The sequence below is a fragment of the Lampris incognitus genome, chromosome 2 (assembly GCF_029633865.1).
Source record: "Lampris incognitus isolate fLamInc1 chromosome 2, fLamInc1.hap2, whole genome shotgun sequence".
Lineage (NCBI taxonomy): Eukaryota > Metazoa > Chordata > Actinopteri > Lampriformes > Lampridae > Lampris > Lampris incognitus.
In genome coordinates, this window is record NC_079212.1 from 146,050,865 (window position 1) to 146,068,481 (window position 17,617).

Sequence of the window (17,617 nt, forward strand, 5' to 3'; positions counted from 1 at the left end):
GGTCGCCTCATAGCCAGAAGGTCCTGGGTTCAAACCCTGGGGTAGTCCAACCTTGGGGGTCGTCCTGCGTGGAGTTTGCATGTTCGCGTGGGTTTCCTCCGGGTGCTCCGGTTTCTTCCCACAGTCCAAAGACATGTAGGTCAGGTGAATTGGCCGTACTAAATTGTCCCTAGGATTGATTGTGTGTGTGTGTGTGTGTGTGTGTGTGTGTGTGTGTGTGTGTGTGTGTGTGTGTGTGTGGGCCCTGGGATGGTCTGGCGGCCTGGGTGTCTCCCCGCCTGCCGCCCAATGACTGCTGGGATAGGCTTCAGCATCCCCGCGACCCTGAGTAAGGATAAGCAGTGTGGATAATGGATGGATGGATCGATGTTAAGTGACTAGTACTTCTCTATACTAAGGGTACTTAAATTACGACACATTACACACATATAATCAGTACTTACGATATATACAGTACTTATACTAGTGTTAACTGTGATGGAATGTTTTAATGTGTCATGAGATATACTATGATAAACTATTCCTTTCTAGAACATGACTGTTTCAGACAGTTATTTGACATGTGCCAACAGGGTGTGGTCTGATCTGAACTGTCTGAGAAGAGCTATGTGAAATATTCCCGTTCCTATCAGCAGAGGAACACTGGGCTGCACGGGACTGAAGGGAAGACAACCACACCTCAGTCCTGTCCCACTACTGCCTTCTTCACATGTTCACCATGTGCCACTATTACTACTGTCTTATTCACATGTTCACCATGTGCCACTACTACTACTGCCTTATTCACATGTTCACCATGTCACACTACTACTACTGCCTTCTTCACATGTTCACCATGTGCCACTATTACTACTGTCTTATTCACATGTTCACCATGTGCCACTACTACTACTGTCTTATTCACATGTTCACCATGTGCCACTACTACTACTGTCTTATTCACATGTTCACCATGTGCCACTACTACTACTACTGTCTTATTCACATGTTCACCATGTGACACTACTACTACTGCCTTCTTCACATGTTCACCATGTCACACTACTACTACTGTCTTATTCACATGTTCACCATGTGCCACTACTACTACTGTCTTATTCACATGTTCACCATGTCACACTACTACTACTGCCTTCTTCACATGTTCACCATGTGCCACTACTACTACTGTCTTATTCACATGTTCACCATGTGCCACTACTACTACTACTGTCTTATTCACATGTTCACCATGTGACACTACTACTACTGCCTTCTTCACATGTTCACCATGTCACACTACTACTACTGTCTTATTCACATGTTCACCATGTGCCACTACTACTACTGTCTTATTCACATGTTCACCATGTCACACTACTACTACTGCCTTCTTCACATGTTCACCATGTCACACTACTACTACTGTCTTATTCACATGTTCACCATGTCCCACTACTGCTACTGTCTTATTCACATGTTCACCATGTCATACTACTACTACTGTCTTATTCACATGTTCACCATGTCACACTACTACTACTGTCTTATTCACATGTTCACCATGTCACACTACTACTACTGCCTTCTTCACATGTTCACCATGTCACACTACTACTACTGCCTTCTTCACATGTTCACCATGTCACACTACTACTACTGCCTTATTCACTTGTTCACCATGTCACACTACTACTACTGCCTTCTTCACATGTTCACCATGTCACACTACTACTACTGTCTTATTCACATGTTCACCATGTCACACTACTACTACTGCCTTCTTCACATGTTCACCATGTCACACTACTACTACTGTCTTATTCACATGTTCACCATGTGCCACTACTACTACTGTCTTATTCACATGTTCACCATGTCCCACTACTACTACTGCCTTCTTCACATGTTCACCATGTCACACTACTACTACTGTCTTATTCACATGTTCACCATGTCCCACTACTGCTACTGTCTTATTCACATGTTCACCATGTCATACTACTACTACTGTCTTATTCACATGTTCACCATGTCACACTACTACTACTGTCTTATTCACATGTTCACCATGTCACACTACTACTACTGCCTTCTTCACATGTTCACCATGTCACACTACTACTACTGCCTTCTTCACATGTTCACCATGTCACACTACTACTACTGCCTTATTCACATGTTCACCATGTCACACTACTACTACTGCCTTCTTCACAAGTTCCCCATGTCACACTACTGCTACTGTCTTATTCACATGTTCACCATGTCACACTACTACTACTACTGCCTTCTTCACATGTTCACCATGTCACACTACTACTACTGTCTTATTCACATGTTCACCATGTCACACTACTACTACTGCCTTCTTCACATGTTCACCATGTCACACTACTACTACTGTCTTATTCACATGTTCACCATGTCCCACTACTGCTACTGTCTTATTCACATGTTCACCATGTCACACTACTACTACTGCCTTCTTCACATGTTCACCATGTCACACTACTACTACTGTCTTATTCACATGTTCACCATGTCACACTACTACTACTGTCTTATTCACTTGTTCACCATGTCACACTACTACTACTGCCTTCTTCACATGTTCACCATGTCCCACTACTGTGTTATTCACATGTTCACCATGTCCCACTACTGCCTTCTTCACATGTTCACCATGTGCCACTATTACTACTGTCTTATTCACATGTTCACCATGTGCCACTACTACTACTGCCTTATTCACATGTTCACCATGTCACACTACTACTACTGCCTTCTTCACATGTTCACCATGTGCCACTATTACTACTGTCTTATTCACATGTTCACCATGTGCCACTACTACTACTGTCTTATTCACATGTTCACCATGTGCCACTACTACTACTGTCTTATTCACATGTTCACCATGTGCCACTACTACTACTACTGTCTTATTCACATGTTCACCATGTGACACTACTACTACTGCCTTCTTCACATGTTCACCATGTCACACTACTACTACTGTCTTATTCACATGTTCACCATGTGCCACTACTACTACTGTCTTATTCACATGTTCACCATGTCACACTACTACTACTGCCTTCTTCACATGTTCACCATGTGCCACTACTACTACTGTCTTATTCACATGTTCACCATGTGCCACTACTACTACTACTGTCTTATTCACATGTTCACCATGTGACACTACTACTACTGCCTTCTTCACATGTTCACCATGTCACACTACTACTACTGTCTTATTCACATGTTCACCATGTGCCACTACTACTACTGTCTTATTCACATGTTCACCATGTCACACTACTACTACTGCCTTCTTCACATGTTCACCATGTCACACTACTACTACTGTCTTATTCACATGTTCACCATGTCCCACTACTGCTACTGTCTTATTCACATGTTCACCATGTCATACTACTACTACTGTCTTATTCACATGTTCACCATGTCACACTACTACTACTGTCTTATTCACATGTTCACCATGTCACACTACTACTACTGCCTTCTTCACATGTTCACCATGTCACACTACTACTACTGCCTTCTTCACATGTTCACCATGTCACACTACTACTACTGCCTTATTCACTTGTTCACCATGTCACACTACTACTACTGCCTTCTTCACATGTTCACCATGTCACACTACTACTACTGTCTTATTCACATGTTCACCATGTCACACTACTACTACTGCCTTCTTCACATGTTCACCATGTCACACTACTACTACTGTCTTATTCACATGTTCACCATGTGCCACTACTACTACTGTCTTATTCACATGTTCACCATGTCCCACTACTACTACTGCCTTCTTCACATGTTCACCATGTCACACTACTACTACTGTCTTATTCACATGTTCACCATGTCCCACTACTGCTACTGTCTTATTCACATGTTCACCATGTCATACTACTACTACTGTCTTATTCACATGTTCACCATGTCACACTACTACTACTGTCTTATTCACATGTTCACCATGTCACACTACTACTACTGCCTTCTTCACATGTTCACCATGTCACACTACTACTACTGCCTTCTTCACATGTTCACCATGTCACACTACTACTACTGCCTTATTCACATGTTCACCATGTCACACTACTACTACTGCCTTCTTCACAAGTTCCCCATGTCACACTACTGCTACTGTCTTATTCACATGTTCACCATGTCACACTACTACTACTACTGCCTTCTTCACATGTTCACCATGTCACACTACTACTACTGTCTTATTCACATGTTCACCATGTCACACTACTACTACTGCCTTCTTCACATGTTCACCATGTCACACTACTACTACTGTCTTATTCACATGTTCACCATGTCCCACTACTGCTACTGTCTTATTCACATGTTCACCATGTCACACTACTACTACTGCCTTCTTCACATGTTCACCATGTCACACTACTACTACTGTCTTATTCACATGTTCACCATGTCACACTACTACTACTGTCTTATTCACTTGTTCACCATGTCACACTACTACTACTGCCTTCTTCACATGTTCACCATGTCCCACTACTGTGTTATTCACATGTTCACCATGTCCCACTACTGCCTTCTTCACATGTTCACCATGTGCCACTACTGCTACTGTCTTATTCACATGTTCACCATGTGCCACTACTACTACTGTCTTATTCACATGTTCACCATGTGCCACTACTACTACTGTCTTATTCACATGTTCACCATGTGCCACTACTACTACTACTGTCTTATTCACATGTTCACCATGTGACACTACTACTACTGCCTTCTTCACATGTTCACCATGTCACACTACTACTACTGTCTTATTCACATGTTCACCATGTCACACTACTACTACTGCCTTCTTCACATGTTCACCATGTCACACTACTACTACTGTCTTATTCACATGTTCACCATGTCCCACTACTGCTACTGTCTTATTCACATGTTCACCATGTCACACTACTACTACTGCCTTCTTCACATGTTCACCATGTCACACTACTACTACTGTCTTATTCACATGTTCACCATGTCACACTACTACTACTGTCTTATTCACTTGTTCACCATGTCACACTACTACTACTGCCTTCTTCACATGTTCACCATGTCCCACTACTGTGTTATTCACATGTTCACCATGTCCCACTACTGCCTTCTTCACATGTTCACCATGTGCCACTACTGCTACTGTCTTATTCACATGTTCACCATGTGCCACTACTACTACTGTCTTATTCACATGTTCACCATGTGCCACTACTACTACTGTCTTATTCACATGTTCACCATGTGCCACTACTACTACTACTGTCTTATTCACATGTTCACCATGTGACACTACTACTACTGCCTTCTTCACATGTTCACCATGTCACACTACTACTACTGTCTTATTCACATGTTCACCATGTGCCACTACTACTACTGTCTTATTCACATGTTCACCATGTCACACTACTACTACTGCCTTCTTCACATGTTCACCATGTGCCACTACTACTACTGTCTTATTCACATGTTCACCATGTGCCACTACTACTACTGTCTTATTCACATGTTCACCATGTCACACTACTACTACTGCCTTCTTCACATGTTCACCATGTCACACTACTACTACTGTCTTATTCACATGTTCACCATGTCCCACTACTGCTACTGTCTTATTCACATGTTCACCATGTCATACTACTACTACTGTCTTATTCACATGTTCACCATGTCACACTACTACTACTGTCTTATTCACATGTTCACCATGTCACACTACTACTACTGCCTTCTTCACATGTTCACCATGTCACACTACTACTACTGCCTTCTTCACATGTTCACCATGTCACACTACTACTACTGCCTTATTCACTTGTTCACCATGTCACACTACTACTACTGCCTTCTTCACATGTTCACCATGTCACACTACTACTACTGTCTTATTCACATGTTCACCATGTCACACTACTACTACTGCCTTCTTCACATGTTCACCATGTCACACTACTACTACTGTCTTATTCACATGTTCACCATGTGCCACTACTACTACTGTCTTATTCACATGTTCACCATGTCCCACTACTACTACTGCCTTCTTCACATGTTCACCATGTCACACTACTACTACTGTCTTATTCACATGTTCACCATGTCCCACTACTGCTACTGTCTTATTCACATGTTCACCATGTCATACTACTACTACTGTCTTATTCACATGTTCACCATGTCACACTACTACTACTGTCTTATTCACATGTTCACCATGTCACACTACTACTACTGCCTTCTTCACATGTTCACCATGTCACACTACTACTACTGCCTTCTTCACATGTTCACCATGTCACACTACTACTACTGCCTTATTCACATGTTCACCATGTCACACTACTACTACTGCCTTCTTCACAAGTTCCCCATGTCACACTACTGCTACTGTCTTATTCACATGTTCACCATGTCACACTACTACTACTACTGCCTTCTTCACATGTTCACCATGTCACACTACTACTACTGTCTTATTCACATGTTCACCATGTCACACTACTACTACTGCCTTCTTCACATGTTCACCATGTCACACTACTACTACTGTCTTATTCACATGTTCACCATGTCCCACTACTGCTACTGTCTTATTCACATGTTCACCATGTCACACTACTACTACTGCCTTCTTCACATGTTCACCATGTCACACTACTACTACTGTCTTATTCACATGTTCACCATGTCACACTACTACTACTGTCTTATTCACTTGTTCACCATGTCACACTACTACTACTGCCTTCTTCACATGTTCACCATGTCCCACTACTGTGTTATTCACATGTTCACCATGTCCCACTACTGCCTTCTTCACATGTTCACCATGTGCCACTACTGCTACTGTCTTATTCACATGTTCACCATGTGCCACTACTACTACTGTCTTATTCACATGTTCACCATGTGCCACTACTACTACTGTCTTATTCACATGTTCACCATGTGCCACTACTACTACTACTGTCTTATTCACATGTTCACCATGTGACACTACTACTACTGCCTTCTTCACATGTTCACCATGTCACACTACTACTACTGTCTTATTCACATGTTCACCATGTCACACTACTACTACTGCCTTCTTCACATGTTCACCATGTCACACTACTACTACTGTCTTATTCACATGTTCACCATGTCCCACTACTGCTACTGTCTTATTCACATGTTCACCATGTCACACTACTACTACTGCCTTCTTCACATGTTCACCATGTCACACTACTACTACTGTCTTATTCACATGTTCACCATGTCACACTACTACTACTGTCTTATTCACTTGTTCACCATGTCACACTACTACTACTGCCTTCTTCACATGTTCACCATGTCCCACTACTGTGTTATTCACATGTTCACCATGTCCCACTACTGCCTTCTTCACATGTTCACCATGTGCCACTACTGCTACTGTCTTATTCACATGTTCACCATGTGCCACTACTACTACTGTCTTATTCACATGTTCACCATGTGCCACTACTACTACTGTCTTATTCACATGTTCACCATGTGCCACTACTACTACTACTGTCTTATTCACATGTTCACCATGTGACACTACTACTACTGCCTTCTTCACATGTTCACCATGTCACACTACTACTACTGTCTTATTCACATGTTCACCATGTGCCACTACTACTACTGTCTTATTCACATGTTCACCATGTCACACTACTACTACTGCCTTCTTCACATGTTCACCATGTGCCACTACTACTACTGTCTTATTCACATGTTCACCATGTGCCACTACTACTACTACTGTCTTATTCACATGTTCACCATGTGACACTACTACTACTGCCTTCTTCACATGTTCACCATGTCACACTACTACTACTGTCTTATTCACATGTTCACCATGTGCCACTACTACTACTGTCTTATTCACATGTTCACCATGTCACACTACTACTACTGCCTTCTTCACATGTTCACCATGTCACACTACTACTACTACTGCCTTCTTCACATGTTCACCATGTCACACTACTACTACTGTCTTATTCACATGTTCACCATGTCACACTACTACTACTGCCTTCTTCACATGTTCACCATGTCACACTACTACTACTGTCTTATTCACATGTTCACCATGTCCCACTACTGCTACTGTCTTATTCACATGTTCACCATGTCACACTACTACTACTGCCTTCTTCACATGTTCACCATGTCACACTACTACTACTGTCTTATTCACATGTTCACCATGTCACACTACTACTACTGTCTTATTCACTTGTTCACCATGTCACACTACTACTACTGCCTTCTTCACATGTTCACCATGTCCCACTACTGTGTTATTCACATGTTCACCATGTCCCACTACTGCCTTCTTCACATGTTCACCATGTGCCACTACTGCTACTGTCTTATTCACATGTTCACCATGTCACACTACTACTACTGCCTTCTTCACATGTTCACCATGTCACACTACTGCTACTGTCTTATTCACATGTTCACCATGTCACACTACTGCACGTTCTTCACATGTTCACCATGTCCCACTACTGCACGTTCTTCACATGTTCACCATGTCCCACTACTGCACATGTTATTCACATGTTCACCATGTCCCACTACTGCACATGTTATTCACATGTTCACCATGTCCCACTACTGCACGTTCTTCACATGTTCACCATGTCCCACTACTGCACGTTCTTCACGTTCACCGTGTCCCACTACTGCACATGTTCTTCACATGTTCACCATGTCCCACGACTGTCTTCTTTACATGTTCACATGTTCCACTACTGCTTTCTTCACATGTTCACATGTCCCACTACTGCACATTCTTCACATGTTCACCATGTCCCACGACTGTCTTCTTCACATGTTCACATGTCCCACTACTGCTTTCTTCACATGTTCACCATGTCCCACGACTGTCTTCTTCACATGTTCACCATGTCCCACTACTGCTTTCTTCACATGTTCACCATGTCCCACTACTGCACATGTTCTTCACATGTTCACCATGTCCCACGACTGTCTTCTTCACATGTTCACCATGTCCCACTACTGCTTTCTTCACATGTTCACCATGTCCCACTACTGCCTTCTTCATATGTCGCACTACTGCCTTCTTCACATGTTCACCATGTCCCACTACTGTGTTATTCACATGTTCACCATGTCCCACTACTGCCTTCTTCACATGTTCACCATGTGCCACTACTGCTACTGTCTTATTCACATGTTCACCATGTCACACTACTACTACTGCCTTCTTCACATGTTCACCATGTCACACTACTGCTACTGTCTTATTCACATGTTCACCATGTCACACTACTGCACGTTCTTCACATGTTCACCATGTCCCACTACTGCACGTTCTTCACATGTTCACCATGTCCCACTACTGCACATGTTATTCACATGTTCACCATGTCCCACTACTGCACATGTTATTCACATGTTCACCATGTCCCACTACTGCACGTTCTTCACATGTTCACCATGTCCCACTACTGCACGTTCTTCACGTTCACCGTGTCCCACTACTGCACATGTTCTTCACATGTTCACCATGTCCCACGACTGTCTTCTTTACATGTTCACATGTTCCACTACTGCTTTCTTCACATGTTCACATGTCCCACTACTGCACATTCTTCACATGTTCACCATGTCCCACGACTGTCTTCTTCACATGTTCACATGTCCCACTACTGCTTTCTTCACATGTTCACCATGTCCCACGACTGTCTTCTTCACATGTTCACCATGTCCCACTACTGCTTTCTTCACATGTTCACCATGTCCCACTACTGCACATGTTCTTCACATGTTCACCATGTCCCACGACTGTCTTCTTCACATGTTCACCATGTCCCACTACTGCTTTCTTCACATGTTCACCATGTCCCACTACTGCCTTCTTCATATGTCACACTACTGCCTTCTTCACATGTTCACCATGTCCCACTGTGGCTGACTGGTCGTTACAGAACATGTTTTGTGAACATCATGACAGCAAGTCTTTTATCCCGTTTTTATAACCACAAGGTATTCTCAATGATAATTACTTACGTCGTGTGTTGTTATTAAATGGTATTATTTTGCTGCCAGTCAGGATAAATCGGGCGTCAACATCAAACCATTATGTCATTAAAGATATAAAAACACATTGTAGGTAGTGCCTTGCTGTCCTCAGACTGACTGATTGGGAAATGGTCTGGCTGCTCGCGTGCAAATGAGCCTCTCCAGACGCAGCGTGCTGAGCAGGGAGTGTTCACTGGCAAGGCCCACAGGAATGCCTTTGTCCCGCAGACAAAAAAAAGAAAAGAAAAAAAAACAACTATGAGAAACGGTCGGTTCGATGCGAGACGCCTCATATTTTTCTGCCTCGCCATCGCAATGCAGCATCTCCCCGTGTGGCTCCGTACGGCAGCCATCGCCTGTTAGATAAACGCCCCACACAGCCAGTAAACCAGCGCTGCATTGAAACGACACACACATCTGTCCTCTAATACCCGCTCTGTCTGATCAGAGGAGACGCTTAAGACTGCCAGTACAGACAGGCACACGACAAAAATATGTTTGGTAACTCTTAGAGACCAGCAGCAATAGAAAAACAAGATAAATAAACAAGATGAATAGAATGGGGTAGCATCCTCTATCTATATATGAAGAATAAGGCACTTGGATGAGGCAGGTAGACAGTGACAGTGCAGTATAAAAGGGTATTTCACTGCAAGTTAGCTACTTAAAGAAACAACACACAGACATGTGGGCATAAAAGTATTGTCCTCTATCTGTACATGATATATAAAAAGGCACTTGTGCATGGTAAAGACCTCAGTCCTCAATAGCTATGGGAGGGTGGGGGTGATGGAGGCTACAGCTCTGGGGAAGACGCTGTTCTTCAGTCTGTTAGTTCGGGCTCTGATGGCCCTATAATTCAATTCAGTAATGCTTTATTGGCATGACTGCATTCATGACAATGTTGCCAAAGCAGGTGACAGTGAAATAGGTTAATAGAGTATTGAAAAAAAAGAAGGAAGAGGAAAATGGAAAAAGGAATAGGTAGAACCGGTAGAAATCTAAAAGAGTATTTGAACAGTAATTGCAACAGCATCCTCACGACCCTGAGCAGGACAGGCGGTCCGGGTAATGGATGGATGGACGGAACAGTACTTGGGAACAGTAACTGACAGTATTTTGGTCACTCGCTGACCCTTAGGCTGTGGCATTCTGACACATATTGTGCTGCGAGTTGTGCACTTTGACCCTCTCCCAAAATAAGTGATCGCTGTTCCTTCTCACCCAGGAGCAGACCATTTGGAATCTTGCTTTCAAATTTCTCCTGGTATTTTCCTCTTATATTTTGGAATTTTTCCCAGTTTAGCAGGAAGTGCATCTCTGTCTCAACCTCACCTGCCGTACAGTGACCACATATCCTTTGCTCTTTCAGCCAAGATCTTTTGTGTGTCTGCCCTTTTCAATGGCGACACTGTGGTCACTGAGCCTGTGCTAGGTAAGGATCTGCCCTATATCTCTTCCCCGATGGCAAGGGGACAAACAGACTGTGACCTGGGTTGTATTAACTCTCAGATGTACATCCCTTTGGATGAAAGCGTCTGCTAAATGAAACTGTCACCTGGGTGGGTTGGGCCCATACTGATGTTGCTAGCTTCAGGTTGTGAGCACAGTTCCCACAGTCTTCCGTGCCATTTTTAGCACACGAACCAAGTCTTTCCGGTTCTTGGCCGTGCAGCTGGCAGAGCAGAGTATAACAACAATAATAATAATACTAAATCAATCTTATATAGGGCTTTTCTAACACTCAAAGTGGCTTTACAATAAATGGGGTGAAACAAGACAGCAGATAAACAGACGTACAGGGTGGATGGGATGGGGGGCTACGAAGGGGGAAGCGGCAGCCACACACGACGCCAGCAGTACTCTCCCACTTAAACACACACAAAAGGGCAAGAACAACACAAAACACAAAAGTATGTGGCCCAGTAGCAGAGATGCTCTCTATGGTGCTTCTGTAGAGGTTTAGTAGGAGCTGAGGGGGAAGTTTGGTCTGTTTGAGTTCTCTTAGGAAGAAAAGCCTCTGTTGCGCTTTCTTCGCCAGGTGGGAGATGTTAAGGGACCATGAGAGATCTTTTGGCATATGGATTCCCAGGAATTTGATGTTGTCGACACTCTCCATCTCCTAACCATTTATGTGGAGAGGGGATGTGTGGTCTTCCTGGATCTCCTGAAGTCCACAATGTTCTCCTTGGTTTTTGTGGTGTTCGGGACCAGATTATTGTCCGAACACCACTCGACCAGCTGTTGGACCTCTTCTTTGTAGTACATCTCCTCATTGTTGGATATCAGTCCCGCTATAGTGGTGTCATCAGCAAACTTCACTATAGTGTAAGAGGAATGGATGGGGGTGCGGCCATGGGTGAAGAGAATGAAGAGGGCTGGACTAAGCACACAGCCCTGTGGCACACCTGTGTTCAGGATGAGGGTCGAGGATGTGTGGTTGCCAATTCTAACATTTTGTGGTCGGTTAGTGAGAAAGTCCATTATCCATAAGCAGAGTAAAGCGGCTGATCCTAGATTGTTGAGTTTGTCTACCAGTTTATGGGGGATTATAGTACTGAAAGGGGAGCTAAAGTCAACGACTTGACATATGTATGTGTTTGGATGTTCCAGGTGGGCTGTATGAAGGGCAGTATGAAGTGCGACTGAGACTGCATCCTCCATAGAGCTGTTTCCTTGGTATCAGTTCTGTTATGAAGTACTTTGTGTCCATTTTGGGGGGAAAACACAAAGCACATCTTCATGGACAAAGTTTCCAAAATGTGGAGAAACCAGTGTTTGAAACTTTTTTCATTTGTTTTTTCAAATAAGGATGTAAATTGGCTTCCATAAAGTACTACATTGTAAAAAGTGGTTACGTTCTATTTTATTGTGGCGCTTGCCACGTATTAGGACCATGAGCCAAACAAACAGAAAAATAACCAGTTTACTGACAGAGTATTTTACGACGCTATGCTAATTTTCTGTGGCTAGTTTTGGTGAAGCTCCAGTTTCCTCTCACAGTCCGAAGGTATGTAGGTCAGGTAAACTGGCCATACTAAATCGTCCCTAGGTGTGTATGCGTGTGTGTGTTGGCCCTGTGATGGCCTGGCGGCCTGTCCAGCCTGGCGGCCTGTCCAGCCTGGCGGCCTGTCCTTGCCTGCCTCCCCCGCAACCCTGAGAGCAGGATAAGTGGTTTGGATAATGGATGGATGGATAGTTTTGGTGGTTCCTGTTTTAAAAGGCTAATCTTATGGTGCCATTTGTTTGGTTGTTTGGGTATCTACGCTGTTACAGAGACATCATTAAATTTTATTCTAGAAATGTTGTTCCAGTGAGTTTGCCTGATTAAAATAGCTGAAACATGTGGACTGAATTTCAGGGTGTTTTATTGGGAGGTTCTGCCTCCATCTGATTAGCCTTTTACTGCTTATTGTTTAACCATTTCTGACTATTTCATTTCTCTGAGCTTTAATCTATTTTTTTAAACTTTTATTTTCATCTTAATGGCGACTGTAAAATTTTACTTTTGTTATCTCGTTTGCTCTTTAAGCTGCAGTAGGAAATATGAACGTTCCAATGCAAATCCTTCCGCCTCTCTCTCTGCTGCCTCGTATCACTCCGCTAAGCCCTTCCCACCAAATGACGTCCGCACCGCTCTTCCGCACCTCGTGTACAAGCAGGAGACTCGGGAAACTTGTGTCGCAGTTGATAATCGAGCCATGTAAAAACTATATAGTTTTTTTTCCAGAGAATCTCAGCTACAGTAATATTGTTCATGTGAAGCAGCCATTTCGAGTTGGTCGTGTTATTTTAGGGTTAAGGTTACAACCACAAGCGACCGGCGGGGCAGGGCGGACGCGAATCGACTGTGCAGAACTGTAGTCCACTGACTTCCGGTTTCTACTGCAGCGGTCATCCCAGTTTCCTGTTTGTTGGCGTGCGCTATTGACAATGGCATATTTTTCGTGACGCCTGCAAGATTTACCATGGATAAATGTCAACCACATGCACACAACTGTCCACACACTTTCACCTGCACCTACCAGCAACCTTTCACCCGCACCTCCCAGCACACTTCCACCTGCACCTGCCAGCACACTTCCACCTGCACCTACCAGCACACTTCCACCTGCACCTACCAGCACACTTCCACCTGCACCTACCAGCACACTTCCACCTACACCTACCAGCACACTTCCACCTGCACCTACCAGCACACTTCCACCTGCACCTACCAGCACACTTCCACCTGCACCTACCAGCACACTTTCACCTGCACCTACCAGCACACTTTCACCTGCACCTACCAGCACACTTTCACCTGCACCTACCAGCACACTTTCACCTGCACCTACCAGCACACTTCCACCTGCACCTCCCAGCACACTTTCACCTGCACCTACCAGCACACTTCCACCTGCACCTCCCAGCACACTTCCACCTACACCTACCAGCACACTTCCACCTGCATCTACCAGCACACTTTCACCTACACCTACCAGCACACTTCCACCTGCATCTACCAGCACACTTTCACCTACACCTACCAGCACACTTCCACCTGCACCTACCAGCACACTTCCACCTGCACCTACCAGCACACTTTCACCTGCACCTACCAGCACACTTTCACCTGCACCTGCCAGCACACTTCCACCTGCACCTACCAGCACACTTCCACCTGCACCTACCAGCACACTTTCACCTACACCTACCAGCACACTCCACCTGCACCTACCAGCACACTTCCACCTGCACCTACCAGCACACTTTCACCTGCACCTACCAGCACACTTTCACCTGCACCTACCAGCACACTTTCACCTGCACCTACCAGCACACTTTCACCTGCACCTACCAGCACACTTCCACCTGCACCTACCAGCACACTTCCACCTGCACCTCCCAGCACACTTTCACCTGCACCTACCAGCACACCTCCACCTGCACCTACCAGCACACTTCCACCTGCACCTACCAGCACACTTCCACCTGCACCTACCAGCACACTTCCACCTGCACCTACCAGCACACCTCCACCTACCAGCACACTTCCACCTGCACCTACCAGCACACTTTCACCTGCACCTACCAGCACACTTTCACCTGCACCTACCAGCACACTTTCACCTGCACCTACCAGCACACTTCCACCTGCACCTCCCAGCACACTTCCACCTGCACCTACCAGCACACTTCCACCTGCACCTACCAGCACACTTCCACCTGCACCTCCCAGCACACTTCCACCTGCACCTACCAGCACACTTCCACCTGCACCTCCCAGCACACTTTCACCTGCACCTACCAGCACACTTCCACCTGCACCTACCAGCACACTTCCACCTGCACCTACCAGCACTCTTCCACCTGCACCTACCAGCACACTTTCACCTGCACCTACCAGCACACTTTCACCTGCACCTACCAGCACACCTCCACCTGCACCTACCAGCACACTTTCACCTGCACCTACCAGCACACCTCCACCTGCGCCTACCAGCACACTTTCACCTGCACCTACCAGCACACTTTCACCTGCACCTACCAGCACACTTCCACCTGCACCTGAAGTTTCAAGTTGTACATATCAAGTTACTCCACAATGATGAGGATGAGCGGACGGACGGACGGAATTGTGGACGTAACTTGATATGTACAACTTGGAACTTGTCACCCGTTTGCTGGTAGGTGCAGGTGGAAGTGTGTGGACAGCTGTGTACATGTGGTTGACGTTTATCCACATTGACATTCATCCTAACCCTAACGCCATAAAACAACAACTACCCACCCCAGCTTTTACTTGATTTTAATTTTCAATCTCTTGTTTATTACAAAACACCTTAAAACAGACTTTTTATTGTATTTCTTTCTGCGTTTGATTGTTTTAATTTGCCGCTTTCAACTGTAAAGCACTTTGAGTTGAATTTCATGTATGAAAGGTGCTATATGAATGAAGTTCATTATTATTATTATAAATTCAATTTCATTTCGGTGACTGCGTGTGAAATCTCTCCCTATTTGCTATATGGTGCACTATATTCACCTTCCTCCATTTTGTTTTGAGAGTCTGAACTGTAGAACCTATTCACTGTATATATAACGCCATCAAAAACTCCCACAATGCAATTGAAAATGTCGTATCCAAGCACGTTCAATACTTTGTGCTAAAATACCACAGTGCAATGCTTCACCTCGTATCCTCTCTGCTTGTGCTTCTTTTCACCATCAAATACGGCATGAGAGGATAAGATGACGTAAAATGATGATGATTCAGCAGAGTCTGAAATCTGCTTTTATGACACCCTAGAGTAGCGTTCACCATTGTGTTTAACACGTAGGAAATAGTGAATGAGTAAATGAGGTAAGGATTCTGGTAGCTCTGGACTATAGCACACAGATGTTAAACGAGAGCAGACAGATGTCTGAGAGATGACACAGTTGGGCTCCGAGCCTCCACATGTCTTTGTCCTTGTAAGGAGACTCCCGGTGCGTTCACTGAAGTGACTCACGTTGAAGGTACAGGGAAACTCATCCACTAAAGTCCTTTCTGAGGGCAGTTATGGCAAAGGCCAGGTTAGAATACCTTCCCTTTGGGATGGTGTCATGTCTTGTTTGGATTGGCCGCGTGAGGTCTGTTTATCTGTGGGCTTCCTCATACAAGCAAGCGCCCGTTTGGCTGTTATGTTGCTGTAACCATTCCAAAAAACAATGCAGCCTGTTTTCTATCACCGGTGTTGACATGTGTCACAAGAATTTAAGCTATGTCGTCCACAGTCTCACTTCCAGTCTCTTCCCATCAGCGTGTTTATTGAATTACACGGGACTACTCTGATTAAAAGGATATTTTGGTTTCCAGGGTTTTTGATACGTTTCCTACTTTAATAGAGCAAACAATCGTGGATACGTTTTTTTGTCTGTGTGCAGTTTGAAGGTACGTTGAACAGCGAGGTTAGCCTAGCTTAGCTCAATTGCTGGATGTCTATCAGGGTCATTAGCAGCTCCTCTCAAAGGAAGGGACATAAACCTTCAGACTTCACCATAGGATGGGTGGCTGGTGGTCTTGCAAAATGAAACTTTTTAATTTATGTATTCAGAAAGTTGCACTTCACTTCAAATTCACTTCAAAGACATGAGAACACATAATGTTTCCTACACGCTCCCTCATCCCGTCAGACTAGCGTTCATTTTCAGCTTCTAAGTCTCGTGAAAGCGAGAGTGAAAGCAAGCTATAATTTAATTCTTGGGATTTTGTATGTTCCTGTGAAAATTAAGAAAAACTGTTAATGCTAGGATAATGTAGCGGGGAAGGAGCTCCACTAGGTAGGGGTGTAATTAGTATAGGCCTGCCCCAGACGTCTAGAAGAATGCCAAATCTAGGTCGGCGCCCCCTAGTACAATTAGCCCCAGTACCTACCGACAGTAAGTGTGTTTTACCTATCTGGCTTGGCCCTCTGATCCTATATGAGCCAACACAGATAGCACA

General features: G+C 44.3%; 1 protein-coding gene across 1 annotated transcript in view; it reads left to right on the forward strand.

Annotated features, from left to right (window-relative positions):
- Positions 1 to 253: 253 nt before the first annotated feature.
- The window catches only part of iffo2b (intermediate filament family orphan 2b), a 49,040-nt gene continuing 31,676 nt past the window's right edge, over positions 254 to 17,617 (forward strand). Inside the window, exon 1 of the mRNA XM_056274751.1 lies at positions 254 to 328. The gene's annotated coding sequence lies outside the window, so the exon portion shown is untranslated. The remainder of the gene's footprint in view (positions 329 to 17,617) is intronic.